Source organism: Pan troglodytes, chromosome X, assembly GCF_028858775.2.
Source record: "Pan troglodytes isolate AG18354 chromosome X, NHGRI_mPanTro3-v2.0_pri, whole genome shotgun sequence".
Taxonomy (NCBI): Eukaryota; Metazoa; Chordata; class Mammalia; order Primates; family Hominidae; genus Pan; species Pan troglodytes.
Window position 1 is genome coordinate 19050622 of NC_072421.2, and position 18267 is coordinate 19068888.

Sequence of the window (18267 nt, forward strand, 5' to 3'; positions counted from 1 at the left end):
CTTCTTTCTTTTTTTTTTTGAGATGGAGTCTTGCTTTGTCGCCCAGGCTGGAGTGCAGTGGTGTGATCTCGGCTCACTGCAACCTCCACTTCCCAGGTTCAAGGGATTCTTGTGTGTCAACCTCCTGAGTAGCTGGGATTACAGGTGCCTGCCACCATGCCTGGCTAATTTTTGTATCTTTAGTAGAGACATGGTTTCACTGCGTTGGCCAGGCTGGTTTCAAACTCCTGACCTCATGATCTGCCTGCCTCGGCCTCCCAAAGTGCTGGGATTACAGGTGTGAGCCACCGTGCCCAGCCTAAAGCATACTTTTGATTACCAGTATTTGTTTGTTTGTTTGAGGCGGAGTCTTGCTCTGTCTCCCAGGCTGGAGCGCAGTGGCGTGATCTTGGCTCACTGCAACCTCTGCCTCCCAGGTTCAAACGATTCTCCTGCCTCAGCCTCCCGAGTAGCTGGGATTATAGGCGCACACTACCATGCTGGCTAATTTTTACATTTTTAGTAGAGATGAGGTTTCACCATTTTGGCCAGGCTGGTCTTCTACTCCTGACCTCAAATGATCCACCTGCCTCATTATATCATTTGAAAATGATATAATGTCATTGCATGGAAATGATATAATATCATTGCATCACTATAATAGTTCTCAAGTGTATTTTTTTTTTTTTTTTTTTGAGACCATGTCTCACTCTGTCACGCAGGCTGGAGGGCAGTGGCATGATCTTGGGTCACTGCAACCTCTGCCTCAGCCTCCCAAAGTGCTGGGATTAGAGGCATGAGCCACCATGCCTAGCTCATTGCCACTATTTTGACGTATGTCTAGGATCTTTCTCAGCTGACTGAAGTTCGGTGTCATCTTGTATAATCCATCCTATGTGTGCAGTAGGTTCAGTTTCGACGACTTGAAAGTGGAGCAATAATTTAGATAACCTATGAAACTAGTGCAGAATAATAGATTTTTATAGTTGTCTCCTGTCTTTTAACATAATCTAACCCACATCCGATTTGACAGGCACATTTTTTAAGTGACTCATCACCTTTGTTGAATCTTACCAAAGCATCCAATGTAATTTTTACAAAAATGGCACTTTCTTGTAATTGGTTTGCACACTATTTAAATGAAAAACATGTAATGATTGTTACCAGAGGAATTGACAGTTTTGGGTAAGAAATGCAACTGACTTTTGGATGCAAAGCATCCAGCTTAATATAAGGGAGCAGAAGTGTGAAGTTGAACTAGATAGTTAACCATTAGCCAAAAACATTTGTACTGATGGCAACAGCCAGATCTCTGTTTTCCAGAGGTAATGAGGAGTTTGATGAGGAGTTTGGTAACTGTTAGGTTGAGGACTGTTAAGAGGCCTGCTGGAGGCCAGTATGGCACTTCAGTGCACAGTGCAAACCCGCTTCTGTAATGCATTTTATACTTTTTAAAAATTCCATTTCCCATGAATAACATGCTTTTTTATGTAACAGAAGATAATCGTAACAATTATCATGTAACAGAAGATAACTGTTACTGGGAATGCTTGGAGAAAATCACTGTTTAAGATTTCTGTAAAGCCTTTTCCTGTCCAAGATTTCTGTAAAGCCTGTTTCTGTCATTGCCTGAAACATCATTATGCAGCACGTGACTACCTTTATTTTAGCACTTCTCATTTGGAGTTAACCCTTTCACCTTTACTATGAGGTCTTCCTCTGAAAAACTTTTGTATACAACATCTGATCCACAGTTGATACCCAACAAACTGAATGAAACAGAAGTTCTGGCCACTTAAGTAGATGTCACAACCCAATCTTTTTCTTTCTTTCTTTCTTTCTTTCTTTTTTTTTTTTTGAGACGGAGTTTTGCTCTTGTCACCCAGGCTGGAGTGTGGTGGTGCTCACTGCAATCTCCGCCTCCCAGGTTCAAGTGATTCTCCTGCCACAGCCTCCTGAGTAGCTGGGATTACAGGTGCCCACCACCACGCCCAGCTAATTTTTGTATTTTTAGTAGAGACGGGGTTTCACCATGTTAGCCAGGCTGGTCGAACTCCTGACTTCAGGTGGTCCACCCACCTTGGCCACCCAAAGAGCTGGGATTACAGGCGTGAGCCACCGCGCCTGCCCGTCACAACCCAACCTTCCGTCACAACCCAATCTTGATGTGGTGTAGTTTTCATTGATGTGCTACTGAAAAATAAGCTGTTATTATTTATAAACTCAGTTCAGAGAATATTTTAGGATAATTATACTCAGTTGAGTATATTATATTCCATATGTCAAAGATGCTGTGCTATGTCTACAGAGTTCTGAGCTTAATAATACATAGTTCTTGTCTGTGGACATGTATATTGTTGGTACAGTGGGAATATATGAGGAGGAGAGATTAATTCAAGCCTGAAGGAATTTGAGAGGATTTGAGAGTAGATAGGACCTGAACTGGACTTGGAATGGTAACAATAATTAGGATTTTTTGGCAGATATTTTACTGCTTTATGGCATTGGATAGTCTGGATCTCCTTCAAATTCTTTTCCCTTCTTTTCTGTCAAATACACCTAGTCTTCCTACTTCCATCTCTAGCCTTCTTCCTCTGCAATAATCTTTATTTTCCTTAACAATCTATTGCTTTTGGCCATTTTCCTCTTCTTTCTTGCCCTTGGTGTAATGCTTTATTGTTTTAACCCTAACCCTGTGCTTCTGGAAATATGCTTTTCTATCTTCTGCATAGCCACAACACTTCATCAGTATCCTTCTTAGAGCATTTATCGTTTCTTTGCACTATAGTTACATACAGACTCCATCCTCTGCTGGACCTTAACTTCTTGAGGGCAAGTTGCACCTTTATAGTTCTTAAAGTATCTAGTATATAGTTTTCTAAGTAGTAGGCACCACATACTATTCTCTTACATTTAGCTTCTTTCCTCAAACTCAACTCCTCTTCTAGACTTGCCTTTTTCTGTGCATAGTACTAGAGTTCTTTCAATTCCCCATTCTGGTCAGTGAGTTCTGCTTCTGTCTTTGAAATGTTATTTGTAGCCCCACCAATTTTTCCACTGTCGTCATTGCATGCCAATTAAAAGATAAATATTTAGTGCATATTGTTCTAAGCACTGTGTAGGTGCTAGGAATACAAATATAACAGATCCAATTCCTCGTTCTTAGAATCCTAGTCGGGGATTATTTTGGTACTTTGTTGAGCAAATGTTTATTGAACACTTTCTCTGTGCGGAGCTCTATTGTAGGCTTAGATGTATTATATCATTTTCCACAGGCTGCTCATCTTCAAGGGGAAAACATGGCTACTGGATTTCCTCTGTTCTAAGGTACACTTTTCTTCCCATTTTCTTCTAGCATCTCTGAAATCCAGATGCGTCTAAACCCTGGTATGTTTAATGTTTTTGTTGTTGTTGTTGTTGTTGTTTTTGAGACTGAGTCTCGCTCTGTTGCCCAGGCTGGAGTGCAGTGGTGCGATCTCGGCTCACTGCAACCTCTGCCTCCTGGGTTCAAGCAATTCTCCTGCCTCAGCCTCCTTAGTAGCTGGGATTACAGGTGCATGCTGCCATGCCCAGCTAATTTTTATATTTTTAATAGAGATGGGGTTTCACCATGTTGGTTGGGCTGGTCTCGAACTCCTGACCTCGTGATTGGCCTGCCTGGGCCTCCCAAAGTGCTGGAATTGTAGACGTGAGCCACCATGCCCGGCTTTTTTTTTTTTGAGATGGAGTTTCACTCTTGTTGCCCAGAGTGGAGTGCAATGGCGCGATCTCGACTCACTGGAACCTCCGCCTCCTGGGTTCAAGAGATTCTCCTGCCTCAGCCTCCCGAGTAGCTGGGATTACAGGCATGCGCCACCATGCCTGGCTAATATTTTTGTATTTTTAGTAGAAACAGGGTTTCACCATGTTGGCCAGGCTGGTCTCAAACTCCTGACCTCAGGTGATCCACCTGCCTCAGCCTCCCAAAGTGCTGGGATTACAGGCGTGAGCCACCGCACCCAGCCTGCTTAATGTTTTTTATTCCCCCTTCAAGAGCTGTTAAATTGATGCTGCTTACAACTAGTAGTTGTAACTATAGTATAATTTCTAATTACTATACTGTATACTATAGTTGAACTATAGTATATATTAATGGTAAATATGATGGACATGTGTAGAATTGTGCTGTCAAATGTGGTAGCTTCTAGCTACATGTGGCTATGTAAATATGTTAATTAGACATTAAATTTATTAAATTTTAATTAAAACTAAAAGATTAACTTGAACCCAGGAGTTTGAGACCAGCTTGGGCAACATGGTGAAACTCTGTGTCTACAAAAAATCCCCCCCCACCCCAAAATCAGCTGGGTGTGGTGGCACATGCCTGTAGTTCCAGATACTGTGGGAGTTATGGTGGAGGTGGGGCTGAGGATCATTTGGGAACGGGACATTGAGGCTGCAGTGAGCTGTGCATTATTGCACCGCTGCATTCCAGCCTAGGCGACAGAGCGAGACCCTGTCTCAAAAAAAAAAAAAGAAAAAGAAAAAGAAAATAAAGGTTCAGTTCCTCAGTTGCACTGGCCACAGTTCAGATACCCAATAGCCACATTTGACTAGTGGCTACTGTATTAGACAGTGCAGATATAGAACATTCCCATCATTGCAGAGTGTTCTGTTAGGTAGCACTGGTCTAGAATGTGGTTCCACAGTTGTACCTGGAGGGTTGGAAAAGCTTTGGTTAGTTTACTTCCTGGCATTATTATTACCTGTATTTCCTTCCTTCAGGGAGATCAGGGAACTTTTCTGTCTTTTCCTTCTGCCTTCAGTTTTACCAGGGCCTGGGACAGTAAGTGGTAGGTACGCAGAAATAAAAAACAACTGGAGCATTAAATAGTTTAGATAAAAGGGGGAGAGGCTATACATGTGCATAACAGGAAATAGCTTAGCTGGCTTTATTCAACGTGTATCCTGGTGTACTTTTTTAAGAGGGTTTTTAGAACAAATTTCATCACATTGAAAATTTAAGAACTTTTATCTAGGTTTGTATCAGTTTTGTTGTCGTGCTGCTATAAAGAAATACCTGAGGCCGGGCACCATGGCTCATGCCTATAATCCCAGCACTTTGGGAGGCTGAGGCAGGCGGACCACCTGAAGTCAGGAGTTCGAGACCAGCCTGGCTAAAACATGGCAAAACCCCGTCTCTACTAAAAATACAAAAAAAAATTAGCCAGGCATGGTAGTGGGCGACTGTAATCCCAGCTACTCGGGAGGCTGAGGCAGGAGAATCTCTTGAACCTGGGAGGTGGAGGTTGCAGTGAGCCAAGATCGCGCCACTGCACTCCGGCCTGGGCGACAGAACGAGACTGCCTTAAAAAACAAACAAACAAAAAAGAAGTACCTGAGACTGGGTAATTTATAAAGAAAAGAGGTTTAATATGTTCATGGATGGTTCTGCAGGCTGTACAGGAGGCATGACTGCTTCTGGGGAGGCCTCAGGAAGCTTTCTTTCTTTCTTTTTTTTTTTTTGAGATGGAGTCTCGTTCTGTCACCAGGCTGGAGTGCAGTGGTGTGATCTCAGCTCACTGCAACCTGTGCCTCCCGGGTTCAAGTGATTCTCCTACCTTAGCCTCCTGAGTAGCTGGGACTACAGGTGCATGCCACACACCCAGCTAATTTTTTTTTTTTTTTTTTTCCGAGACTGAGTTTTGCTCTTGTTGCCCAGGCTGGAGTGCAATGGCACGATCTCGGCTCACTGCAACCTCTGCCTCCTGGGTTCAAGCGATTCTCCCACCCCAGCCTCCCGAGTAGCTGGGATTACAGGTGTGCGCCACCATGCCTGGCTAATTTTGTATTTTTAGTAGAGACAGAGTAATTTTCGTATTTTTAGTAGAGATGGGGCTTCACCATGTTGGCCAGGATGGTCTCGATCTCTTGACCTCGTGATCCGCCTGCCTCGGCCTTCCAAAATGTTGAGACAGGCGTGAGCCACCGCACTCGGCCTCAGGAAGCTTTCAATCATGGCAGAAAGCAAAGGGGAAGCTGGCAAGTCTTACATGGCAGGAGGAAGCGGGGTGCCGTAGGGGGGACCGTACTACACACTTTTAAACAACCAGGTCTTTTGAGAACTCAGTATCATGAGAACAGTACCCAGGTAGATGGTGTTAAACTATTAGAAACTGCACCCATTATCTAATCATCTCCCACCAGGCCCCACCTCCAACATTGAGGATTACAATTGAACCTGAGATTTGGGTGAGGACACAGATCCAAACCATATCAAGGTTCTTTTTATTTATTTATTTATTATTTATTTATTTTTTGGAGACAGGGTCTCACTCTCTTGCCCAGGCTGGGGTGCAGTGGTGTGATCTCAGCTCACTGCAGCCTCTATCTATCCAGGTTCAGGTGATCCTCCCACCTCAGCCTCCAGAGTAGCTGGGACCACACAGGTGCATTCCACCATGCCCAGCTAATTTTGTATTTTTTGTAGAAGCGGGGTTTTGCCATGTTGCCCAGGCTAGCCTTGAACTCCTGGGCTCAAGTGATCCTCCCACCTTGGCCTTCCAAAGTGCTGGGATTATAGGTGTGAGCCACCATTCCTGGCTTATCTAGGTTTTTATCCCTTATTAAGTGGGATTTAAGGAGGCCCATCATGTCAGAATGCTGTGGGTTGGCAGGAGGCATCACAATGAAATTTTCCATGTTCCCAAATTTGATATTCACAGTACTACATATAATTTCTCAGGGAAGATAGGGTTGGGCACGATGGAAATATTTTGGTGAACCATTCGTTCCCTTGGGTTTCTTTCTCATTTGGGGAGTGTGGTTTACAATGATTGGAGCAAAAGTTTCCTGAATCTTTTTCTTGTTTCCATTTTATTGCATGGTAAAACACAATTTATCCACTTTCTTGTCAATGAGTATCTAGTTAGATTCCTGTTTTTTGGCTAATTCAAATAAAACTATGAATGTTTTTGTACCGGTCTTTTGGTGGGCAGTTGCTTTCCTTTCTCTTGGGTACATACCTAGGAAGGAGGGAAGTTGCTGGGCCACAGCATGGCCAGTTTTCTAAAATAGTTGTAGCAATTTATGTTGCTTTCTTTTTGAAAGGACAAAAGATTAAAGTTTGCCATTAGGCATTTTTACTGTCCGAGTATTTCCACCAAGCCTGTGTGAGTTAAGTCATTAATTACCAAACATCACAGACCTTTGGGGTCACTTGCAGATAAATCTGAAAATAGTATAGACCTACCATATCATTCAAAAGACCTTAAAAGAATATAAAAACTAAGCATCTTATCTCTCCCTCTATTGTCAATCTTGATTTACTTTCAAGACACACGGTCTTTGAAGAAACTTGTTCATGCCTTTGTAAATGGATTGTGTTGAGTACTGCTTCCTGTTGCTTACTGTTATGGGAATGAGTGTACTTTGCCTGTCAGTGATATTACTAGCTACTATTTGAGGGCTTGCAGTGTGTAACAGAATAAAGGACAATGCCCTTTTGAAATTCTAGTTCAGCATAAGTCAGCAAGTTTCAAACTGAGTTCTTGATATTTGCAAGGTTCTGTGCTAGGCATCTCCATGTCCAAAGACCAATGAGAATGAATCTCCTAACCTCTTGACCTTGTCTAATGGGGATAGGAGGCACATACTATGATACAAGACCAACTATAATTGTCACTAGAATTGGAAATAAAGTGCTGCCGGGCTTCCATATCACAGCATATCACATTTTATTTGGGTTGCAGAGAGGGGAAGGTATCCTTGTAAAGTAAGCTTATCCAACCCGCGCGGTCTGTGGGCTGCATGTGGCCCAGGATGGCTTTGAATGTGGCCCAGCACAAATTCGTAAACTTTCTTAAGACATGAGATTTTTTTTGCGTTTTTTTTTTTCTTTTTTAGCTTATTGGTTATCGTTAGTGTTAGAATATTTCCTGTGTGGCCCAAGACAATTCTTCCAATGTGGCCCAGGGAAGCCAAAAGATTTGACACCCCTGCTGTAAAGCTTCATGGAAGGGTTGTGGTCTAAGAGGTCCATCTTGAAAGGATTTCAGTCGCAGCTGCAATATATGCCAGGTGAAGGGAATTGCTTGATGGAATCATGTAGCAGGAACATATAGTCTATACCAAGTGGTACTCAGAGTGTGGTCCCCAGACCAGCAGCATCAGCATCATCTGGAAACTTGTTAGAAATGCAAACTCTTGGGCTCCACTCCAGACCTACTGATTCAGAAACTCAGAAATCCCAGAAACCTGGGTTTTAACTAGTTCTCTAGGTGATTGTGATGTGTTAAAGTTTGAAAACCATTGGTCTAGACTTAATTGGTCAGAGAATAGTTGAAGTAAGGTTTGAGAAGGGAAGTTATGAGAACAAGAAGGCAGGGGCCTTACTGCAGAGACCTTGATTGAGTACTAGGGTGTGAGTATATGGGGCTGGGGAACTGTTAGGGTGAAGGAAAGGACATCCTTGGAGTTTACTTTAGGAAGAGTGAGCCAACAAACTTTTTTTGTAAGATGAATTAAAACTAAAAGATACTGGAGGCCGGGCGTGGTGGCTCACGCCTATAATCTCAGCATTTTGGGAGGCCTAGGTGGGCGGATCACTTGAGGTCAGGAGTTCGTGACCAGCCTGGCCAACATGGTGAAACCCCGTCTCTACTAAAAATACAAAAATTAACCAGCCATGGTGGCGTGCGCCTGTAATCCCAGCTACTCAGGAGGCTGAGGCAGGAGAATCGCTTGAACCCAGGAGGCGGAGGTTGCAGTGAGCCAAGATTGCGCCACTGCACTCCAGCCTGGGTGACGGAGCAAGACTCTGTCTCAAAAATAAAAAATAAATGAAAAAAATAAAAGATACCGGAAGCTGGGAGTAGCAGCCTTGGAAAGTGAAAGGAGCAACACAGCTGGGATGTGAGCCTTGACAGCTGGCTGGTCAAGTGTCAGGAAAGAGGCCATAGCCTCAGAAGCAGCTATGGTTCTGAACCTGGGTGTTGAGAGGATGGTGGTGCCTTTAGAAGCAGTGCAGGCAGAAGATGCAAAGGCCACGTGGTGCAGGAAAATGGGACAAGGGGGAAGAGGATGTTTTCTACAAATAATTGCTTCTTCCCCTGAATGTACAAGTTTAGTGTAAGAAATTCAGGTCCTTGAGGGGACAGTGAAGAAGAATGCAGAATCGCCTCAAATCCCACTTTACAGAGATTAGCAAAACATTATTCTCTTTAAATATTTTGAGTATACATTTGTTTCTTTAAACTCAGTTTTGTATGCATGGAATTATACAATTCCGTAACAAATTTTCTCAGACAAATTGAATTTGAATACGTTAGTGTTCCACACATGAATGATCAGTGTGCGTTTGGAAATTGGTGGATTTTATATTTGGGAAACAGAATGTTTATACAAGCAGCTAATTGGTAAAGATTGCAATTTCATTATCCATGGTCATAAAAACATCCTGTCCACATTAGTTGTTACAGAGGAAATCTGGGGCAAAACAGTTTAAGATGCTTGGTGTGCTGTTAGTCTGGGGAGAAGAACTGCAACTAAGAAGAAAAAAGATGAAACATTTGTGGCTTTTATTAGAATAGCAAGTTTATTACGGTGTCTTACAAGAAATAATTAATATTGGGCATAAAATAGTCTCATTACATAGGTCAATACCAAGTTCCAAAGTTCTCCTTTAAAATAGGCAGCTAGCTCCTAGTGAATTTTATGAGCCACAAGCAAAGATGTGGAATAGTTTGCCCATTTCTTAGTTTTGTGACATGTATGACAGAATATACCATCTTCTTAAGTGTGGTGTGTGTTTTTTTGTTGTTTTTTTTTTAAAGAAATTATGGGCAGGAACCTTTATATTTCTTTCTACCTGATTTGAATGTGAGTTCACATTTTCCCATACCTATGAGAGAGCACTAGATATTTTCCAGTTACTTTACTTATTACCAATCTGATAGGTTAAAACTGATTTCTCATTTTTGTTTTTTTTTTAATTTAATTGATTACGATTGCGATGGAACAGGGTTTTTCTTTTTCTTCTTTTTATTTAAAATAGAGATGAGGTCTCACTAAGTTGCCCAGGATGGTCTGTAACTCCTGAGGTCAAGTGATCCTCCCACCTCAGCTTCCTAAAGTACTAGAATTACAGATGTGAGCCATCATGCCTGGCCAGGAACAAACAGCTTTTATTAGATAATTGCATTTCTTTTGTGAAAGGACTGTTAATATCTCTTTGTCTGTTTTCTCTTTGGGTGTTTATATTATACTGATTTGTAAGATGCTAACATATTAAGGATATTCAGCTTCTGTCTTTCTCTTTTTTTTATTTTACCACTTTTTTAAATCAAGAGGTGTACATACTCATTGGCTTTTTAAACTATGCCACAGTGAAGCATGGCAAACACTTCATAAGGTATAGGAGATATTCAGTGAATTATCACAAAGCCAAACCTTATGTAACTTGACCTAGGTGATGACATAAACATTGCAAAACCCCAAAAGTCAGTAGTGTACCTAAGGCTGGGGGTGATAGGTGAGGTCTACCCCAGGTTCAGGCAATAACAAAGTGCATTTTCTTTAGGGAATTTAAAATCAGTAAAATTATTGACTAAGAGTTGGTCTGCTTTTTGTTATCATGTGTTGGCCATTTAAAAAATGTCAGTGTGTGTACATGTATATATAATATCTGCTTTGTGGCTTAACTGTTAACTTTCTTTTTGACAAATAGAAGTTCTTAATTTTAATATAGTCCAGTTTATCTGTCTTTTCCTTTATGGTGGGTGCTTGCTGTATCCACAAAGAGATATTCTTCTATAGTATATTTAAGGAGCATTATTGTTTTGACTTTTATATTTAGGTCTGTAATCCACCTGAAGTTAATATTTATGTATGGTGTAAGTTGGAGGTTAAGTTGAATTTTGTTTTCCCTTATGAATAGCCAAATGACAGTGTCATTTGAAAAGATCTGATTTGCAGTGCCAACTGTCTTGTACAGCAAGCATCCCTGTATGATCTATTTCTGGGCCTTCTGTTCATTCTTTTCATCTGTTTGTCTAGTGACTGAGCTTTATAATATGTCCTGATCCAGAGAGAAAGTCTTTTTGTTGTACTTCTTCAAGGACGTCTTGTTTGCCTTGGCTATTTGTATTTATGTATACATTTTTAAATCTTCTGCCGGGCATGGTGGCTTATGCCTGTAATCCCAGCACTTTTGGGAGGCCGAGGTGGGCGGATCACTTGAGGTCAGAAGTTCGAGACCAGCCTGGCCAACATGGTGAAACCCCGTCTGTACTAAAAATACAAAAAAAATTAGCTAGATATGGTGGCGGGTGCCTGTAATCCCAGCTACTCGGGAGGCTGAGGCAGGAGAATCCCTTGAATCCGGGAAGGGGAGGTTGCAGTCAGCCGAGATTGTGCCACTGCTCTCCAGCCTGGGCGATAGAGTGAGACTCTGTCTCAAATAAATAAATAAGTAAATAAATAAAATCAGCCTGTAAATTTCTATTAAAAATTTGTTAGGATTGGTTGGGATTGTATTGGGTCTCTAGATCAATTTGGATAGAATTGACATCTTTACAGTGTTAAATTTCAAGAACATGGGATATCCCTTCACTTTATTAGGTCCCTTTAATTTGTAAAAGTATTTTTTGTTTGTTTAATAGCTTTCTACATAGAAGATTTTCCACTTTTTATTTCTAGGAATTTGATAATTTTTGATGGTTTCAGGAATGGTATTAAAAATTCATTTCCTAGCTTTATTGCTGGTGTATAGAAATACTGTTGGTTTTTGAACATTAACTTTTGTATCCCTCAGCTTTGATAAGCTAATTTTTTCTGCTAGCTTACTTGTAGATTGTTTTGGATTTTCTATTGTGTACAATCTGTGGAAAATGATAGGTTTTTTGGTCATTCCTAGCACTCATTTTTGTCTAGATTTCTACCTGTTCTCAGTGAAGAGATTTGTCTGAATTATATATAATCATTATTACTGGAAGCAGAAAGTCTTCCTAAATGAAAGATAAAAACTACACCCCATTCTCATTTCTGAATTATCTTTGAATTTAAACCCAAATCTCAAAGGTGCCTCAATCCCAGTGAAAGCTAATAGTATTGTTTGAGACAATGTTATAAATGTTCCTAATGGATTTATAAGCAAATCTTATGAAATCTTTAAAATTTAATTTTTTTTGAGACAGCTTTTAATGTGTATCTCAAGGACTTAAAATATGAAAACTTATCAGTAGTTTAAAAAATTCTTCCAAGTAGTGAAGTCACTAGTGAAGCCATAAGGTGTCTCTGATGTGCTCATTTTTCTTTTCCTTTTTTTGAGACAGGGTCTTGCTTTGTCATCCAGGTTGGAGTGTGGTTGCTCATTGCAACCTCAGCCTTGAGCTCCTGGGCTCAAGAGATCCTCCTGCCTCAGCCTCCCGAGTAGCTGGGACTACAGGCACCCGCCACCACGCCCAGATAATTTTTTGTATTTTTTTGTAGAGACAGGGTTTTGCCATGTTGCCCAGGCTGGTCTTAAGCTCCTGGGCTTAAGCAGTCCTCCCACCTTGGCCTCCCAAAGTGCTGGGATTACAGGTGTGAGCCACCATGCCTGGCTCATTTCCTAGTCCTTGTTCTTATGAGCCTCCTACTGGAAGTACCCCAGGGAGCTCTCCGCATTTGCAGAGGGCATTGGCTTGCTTGGGTAATGCTCTGTGGTGCCAATAGAGATGCACTGCAGGAAGAACTCTGGAAACTTCGTTGGGAGAGAAGTGGCATATGAGCATCATTGTGAGCAAGTGTCAGGTAATGTTTTCCAGAGGAAAATACCAAATTGACTAGTTGTATGCCAGACACATCTGACAGTAATAACAGTGGCATACTCTGAATATGAACCTGTATAGCATATGTACCTGACAGCAGTAACTTACTTAAGCATACCCCGAGAATGACCCTGAGGTCTAAGAACAACTTGTGTTCATAGGGTACCGAACTAAGGAATCCGGCAGTGACCAACCAGCAGATTCATTCATTATCTATAAGGAACATCTGAGCCCCCAGGCCAGTCCTGTGGATCCTGGGCTTTGCAGGAAGATTGAGGATCTTTGTTTTGGGTTAAATGAAGGTTGCCAGGTGGAGGTTGGTGGGGGAGGGTGCTAAGTCAAAATGTTATATAAACTGCATGCTTTTTTACAAGTGAGATCAGTTCTTCTTTCTAGCCTGCTGCCACTGGACTGGATGGCCCTGCATGTAAGTTCCCTCAAAAACCCTACATCTTTTTCACTAGCTCTGGGTCTCTTCTTTGGCTTTTCAAACATGGTGCTGTCCCTATTGAAGTTAATAGGGGTTCAGGACAACATTAGTAATTTGATGAGTTGCAGCTGAGGGATCAGAGTATTGTCATAGGTTGTCCTGTAGCATTTTCATGCATGCTCCTTGTGAACTTGAGGAGTCTGTAAGCTGCTGTAGTCAAGGAGGTCAACAAATGCTAAGCAGCCTCAGTAAAGGGACTGCAACTTAAAACAGCCCACCATTGCAGGTTCATCTCCATGAAGGACCAGCAAGAGACAGTTACAATGAGCAAGGGCTCTGTTGACTATTTTGGGAATTAAGGGAGTGGGCAAGCAAAAGCTGTAATTGTAATTAGTGTTGTGGAAGGAGAATTATCCCCCACCTTTTTTTTTGTCTTTCACTGCAGTTTACATGTGATAGGTGTTTGATTAATGTCAGTTGTATATGTGAATTGTTATGAAGACTTTAGAAAACTTTAGAAACTAATGTTAAGTGATGATTGAAATGTGCTCAGATTAAAAAAATAATTTTAGTATCTTCAACCAGTCTAGCTGGTTAAATAATTTTATTATTCCTGTAGATTAAAAAATTTTAAATATCAAGTTTAGAGAAAAATCTTATTCTAATTTTGGAGTATGATTATATTTCAATTCAGTATGTAGTTTTCCAATTTGAAAAAAATAGCTATAGCTATAATTATAATCAGCAAATGAATGGGATCTGAGACTGATTTAAGTTAAAATTTGTGACCTTAAAGGAATTGATTCACAGTGTTCTGGATTCTTTTCAGAATGTGCGGATACTGTAAGTACAATTTTTCTTCATAGTAAGTGTAAATTAAATATAAACTCTATAGTAAACTCAAGCATTCTATAAGAAGCCACATAACGTGCTATTTCTTTCTTTTCCCAGTGGTGTTTTAGTGAATCATTAGTTGTATGTTTCTTTCTTGAGTTGGAGCTGAAGAAATCCTTCCCACTGGAAATATGAGTTCTATACCATTTTGTGGGTAGGGATCCAGCGGTGGGCCTTTAGTAAGCGTAAGCACTGGCTTTTGCATTTATACTTGTTTTTATAGAATAACACCATCTTGTAAAATGATTTGTTCCCAGAGTTTTTCTAGATACGGTAATTTTAAACACACCTTATGAATGTTCTTTTAAAATAAGTTATAAAGTGAATTATTTTGTAAAACAAGAGTTCTTTTATTAGCATGAATATCTCCTAATCTTCCCTCACCCCCAGTACTACTAGCTACTTCTAGGGTTGGGTTTTCAGATACAATCAGTTTTCTTAGTCTTACGTAGTGCTTTGGAGATTAGTACTCAGATCTCATATTGAAGTATGGTTCTTACTCATGGCAGATAATTTCTGTCTTTTCACTTTTGAGTTGTTTTTATACCCTTGAATATAGTAGGCTAACTATAGAATACCTAATGTCACAATCATGAAAGAAATAGTTGGTAATTTATAAAAGCTGTACGAAAATGTATATTAGACTTTTATGGTTTTTAAGGTCAAAAAGAAACTGAAGACTCTTTAGAAAAGGTCACAAAAAATCATTGAATAGGGCTGGGCGCGGTGGCTAACGCCTATAATTGCAGCACTTTGGGAGGCTGAGGCGGGCAGATCATTGGAGGTCAGGAGTTACAGACCAGCCTGGCCAACATGGTGAAACCCCGTGTCTACTAAAAATACAAAAATTAGCCAGGCATGGTGGCACACACCTGTAGTCCCAGCTACTTGCCAGGCTGAGGCAGGAGAATTGCTTGAACCTGGGAGGCAGAGGTTGCAGTGAGCTGAGATGGTGCCACTGCACTCCAGCCTGGGCGACAGAGTGAGACTGTCTCAAAAAAAAAAAAAAAAAAAAAAAAAGCGGGGTGCAGTGGCTCATGCCTGTAATCCCAGCACTTTGGGAGGCCGAGGCGGGTGGATCACCTGAGTTCGGGAGTTCGAGACCAGCCTGACCAACATGGAGAAACCCCATCTCTACTAAAAATGCAAAATTAGCCGGGCGTGGTGGTGCATGCCTGTAATTTCAGCTACTCGGGAGGCTGAGGCAGGAGAATCGCTTGAACCCAGGAGGCGGAGGTTGCAGTGAGCTGAGATCGTACCATTGCACTCCAGCCTGGGCAATGAGAGCAAAACTCTGTCTCAAAAAAAAAAAATTTTTTTTCATTGAATCAGACCTACCAGTGTCTAGTTCGGGATTTGAATGCTTAGTATATATTCATTCCTTTTGGGGGAAAAGATATTTCTAATGACTACTTCATATGTTTTGTGTTTTTATAATTTTCTAGTTAGAATTCACGGGCTTATTTCAAAGAAGACTTCTTTAAAATTACCAATTTTTAGTCCATTTGTCTTTTCTCTTAGCATATCCCCAAATGACAAATTGATTAAAAGAACACTTAGAATAAATACTGTAAGTTGTATTATTTAATATGTATTTTTATGTGCCACATGTAGAGAAATGATTAAAGACAAAAGTAATGAAGCAGACTTTTTAAAGAATCACTTGACAGAAAGCAGAGAACATTTCTTACATATAGAAGTAAATGGGCTGGGTGCGGTGGCTCACGCTTGTAATCCCAGCACTTTGGGAGGCCGATGCAGGCGGATCACCTGAGGTCAGGAGTTAAAGACCAGCCTGGCCAACATGGTGAAATCCTGTCTCTACTAAAATACAAAAATTAGCTGGGCATGATGGTGGGTGCCTGTAATCCCAGCTACTTGGGAGGCTGAGACGGGAGAAGCGCTTGAACCCAGGAGATGGTGGTTGCAGTGAGCTGAGATCGCACAGCTGCACTCCAGCCTGGGTGGCTGAGTGAGACTCCGTCTCAAAAAAAAAAAGAAGAAAAGAAAAAAAAAAAAAAAGTAAATGGATGAGGTGAACCTCATTATCTTAGGAACATTTTAGCTTAATAGTAACAGGAAAATAGCTTTCAGAATGGGTTTAATCAGAATAATTAAACCCATTCTGTCAGTACTGCTGGATTACAGATTAATTGCTGAATTTTGAGTACATTACTGAGAATTTGGTCAGAGAAATAGAACCACTGTGAGTATTATGGGTAAGGAACTTATATGGTAATCAGACTGTACACAATTATAAGAGGTGCTGGGGATGGGAATATCTATCTGAAAAAGGAAAGACCTGAAAAAATCACTAATAGATCCTCCTGAGGTACTGGTACAGGTTGATAAATGAGAGCTTACTGGGAAAATTTTAAGAAGCCAAATGTGTACAGTCACCAAAGTAGGCATGCAGAAAGGCTTTTTTCTGGAGAGTTCTGTGGAAGGCTGTTTCCTCCGTGTAGCTGCTGCCTCTGTGGGTCCACAGCCAAGCATTTGTTGTTGGGTCTTGCTCTACTGTTGGTCAGATCAGAAGAAGAGCTGGACACAGAGGGGACAAGAGGAGAGCAGGGACAAGCTGCAAGCTGCCACACACCTCTGCATTTGTCGTCACCCTGTGTGACCTTCATGAAGATCTTGTAAGAATTTGGCCATCTTGAACTTGGTGTACTGTGCAGGAAAGGGAATTCTGGGAAACACAGTTCCCGGCTTGATCAAGTTCACAAGAGACTGATCCACTACATTGAGCTTCTCATTTTGAGCATCTCAAGTCTTTTTTTTAATGTGTGGTTAAAAATTTTTATTTTTTATTTTTTGTGGGTACATAGTAGGTATATATATTTATGGGGTACATGAGATCTTTTGATACAGGTATACAATGCATAATAATCATATCAGGGTAAATGGAGTATTCATTACCTCAAGCATTTATCCTTTCTTTGTGTTACAAACAATCCAGTTATACTCTTTTAGTTATTTTTAATTTTAATTTAATTTTATTAATTTTTTTTGAGACAGGGTCTTGTTCTGTTGCCCAGGCGGGAGTGCAGTGGTGCAATCACAGCTCACTGCAGCCTTGACTTCCAGGGCTCAAGCCATACTCCCACTTCAGCCTCCTGAGTGGCTGGGACTACAGGCTTGCATTGCGACACCCAGCTAATGTTTGTAATTTTTGTAGAGACGAGGTCTCCTTATGTTGTCCAGGCTGGTGCCTTAACTCCTCAGCTCAAGCAATCCCCTACCTTGGTCTCCCAAGCAATCCCCTACCTTAGCTGGGATTACAGGTATGAGGCACTGTGCCCAGCCTAGTTATTTTATTTTTATCTTATTTTGTTTCAGTTTATGTATTTTATTTTATTTTTTATTGTTTTTTTGAGGCAGAGTCTCACTCTGTCACCCAGGCTGGAGTGCAGTGGCATGACCTCAGCTCACTGCAACCAGCTCTTCCCGGGTTGAAGCAATCCTCCAGGCTCAGCCTCCCAAGTAGCTGGGATTACAGGTGGGTGCCACCACGCCTTGCTAATTTTTGCATTTTTAGTAGAGACAGGAGTCTCACCATGTTGACCAGGCTGGTCTCGATCTCCTGACCTCAAGTGATCCACCCACTTTGGCCTCCGAAAGTTCTGGGATTACAGGCATGAGGCACTGTGCCTGGCTGCTGCCTAGTTATTTTAAAATGTACAATAAATTATTGTTGACTATAGTCACCCTGTTGTGCTATCAATTATTCATTCTGTCTAACTATATTTTTGAACCCATTGAGTGTCTCTTTTGGTCTCATCTCATCAGTAGATGATAGCAATGTTAAAATACTTTGAGCCTCAAGATTTTCATTTCCTGATGGTATTTACTGAGGAATTTAAAATGCTGTACTTTGGATAGCTTTTGTTCTTTTACTTATTAACACCATGGCCTTTCCCTAGTGTATTTTACCATACAGTGCATCTGTATCTTATTTTCTGACTTTTCTCATTGTTGTTAAAGTTTTACAATCCCAGTAAATGAATTCCAGGCCAGATAATATCATTTCAGTTTTGGAGAGGAAAACGAGTACAAACTTTAAGTAGGAGTAACTTTTACATAGTCTTTGGTGGATTTAAGTTAAAAATACCCAAGCATGCCATAAGACATTGTGCTGTCCTTCTGAAACGATAATATTCCACTCTAGCAATAATG

At 40.9% G+C, this 18267-nt stretch overlaps 1 protein-coding gene across 8 annotated transcripts in view; it reads left to right on the forward strand.

Annotated features, from left to right (window-relative positions):
• CDKL5 (cyclin dependent kinase like 5) overlaps positions 1-18267 on the forward strand; it is a 228918-nt gene that overhangs the window by 28604 nt on the left and 182047 nt on the right. For 3 of the 8 annotated variants that reach the window (XM_054676254.2, XM_054676251.2, XM_024353159.3), the window contains exon 2: positions 3255-3306. The exons of 4 other annotated variants lie outside the window; for them this stretch is intronic. The gene's annotated coding sequence lies outside the window, so the exon portion shown is untranslated. Of the gene's footprint in view, positions 1-3231; positions 3307-18267 lie in introns of all 8 variants that reach the window. One more of the 8 variants, XM_063804862.1, reaches the window with a different exon arrangement.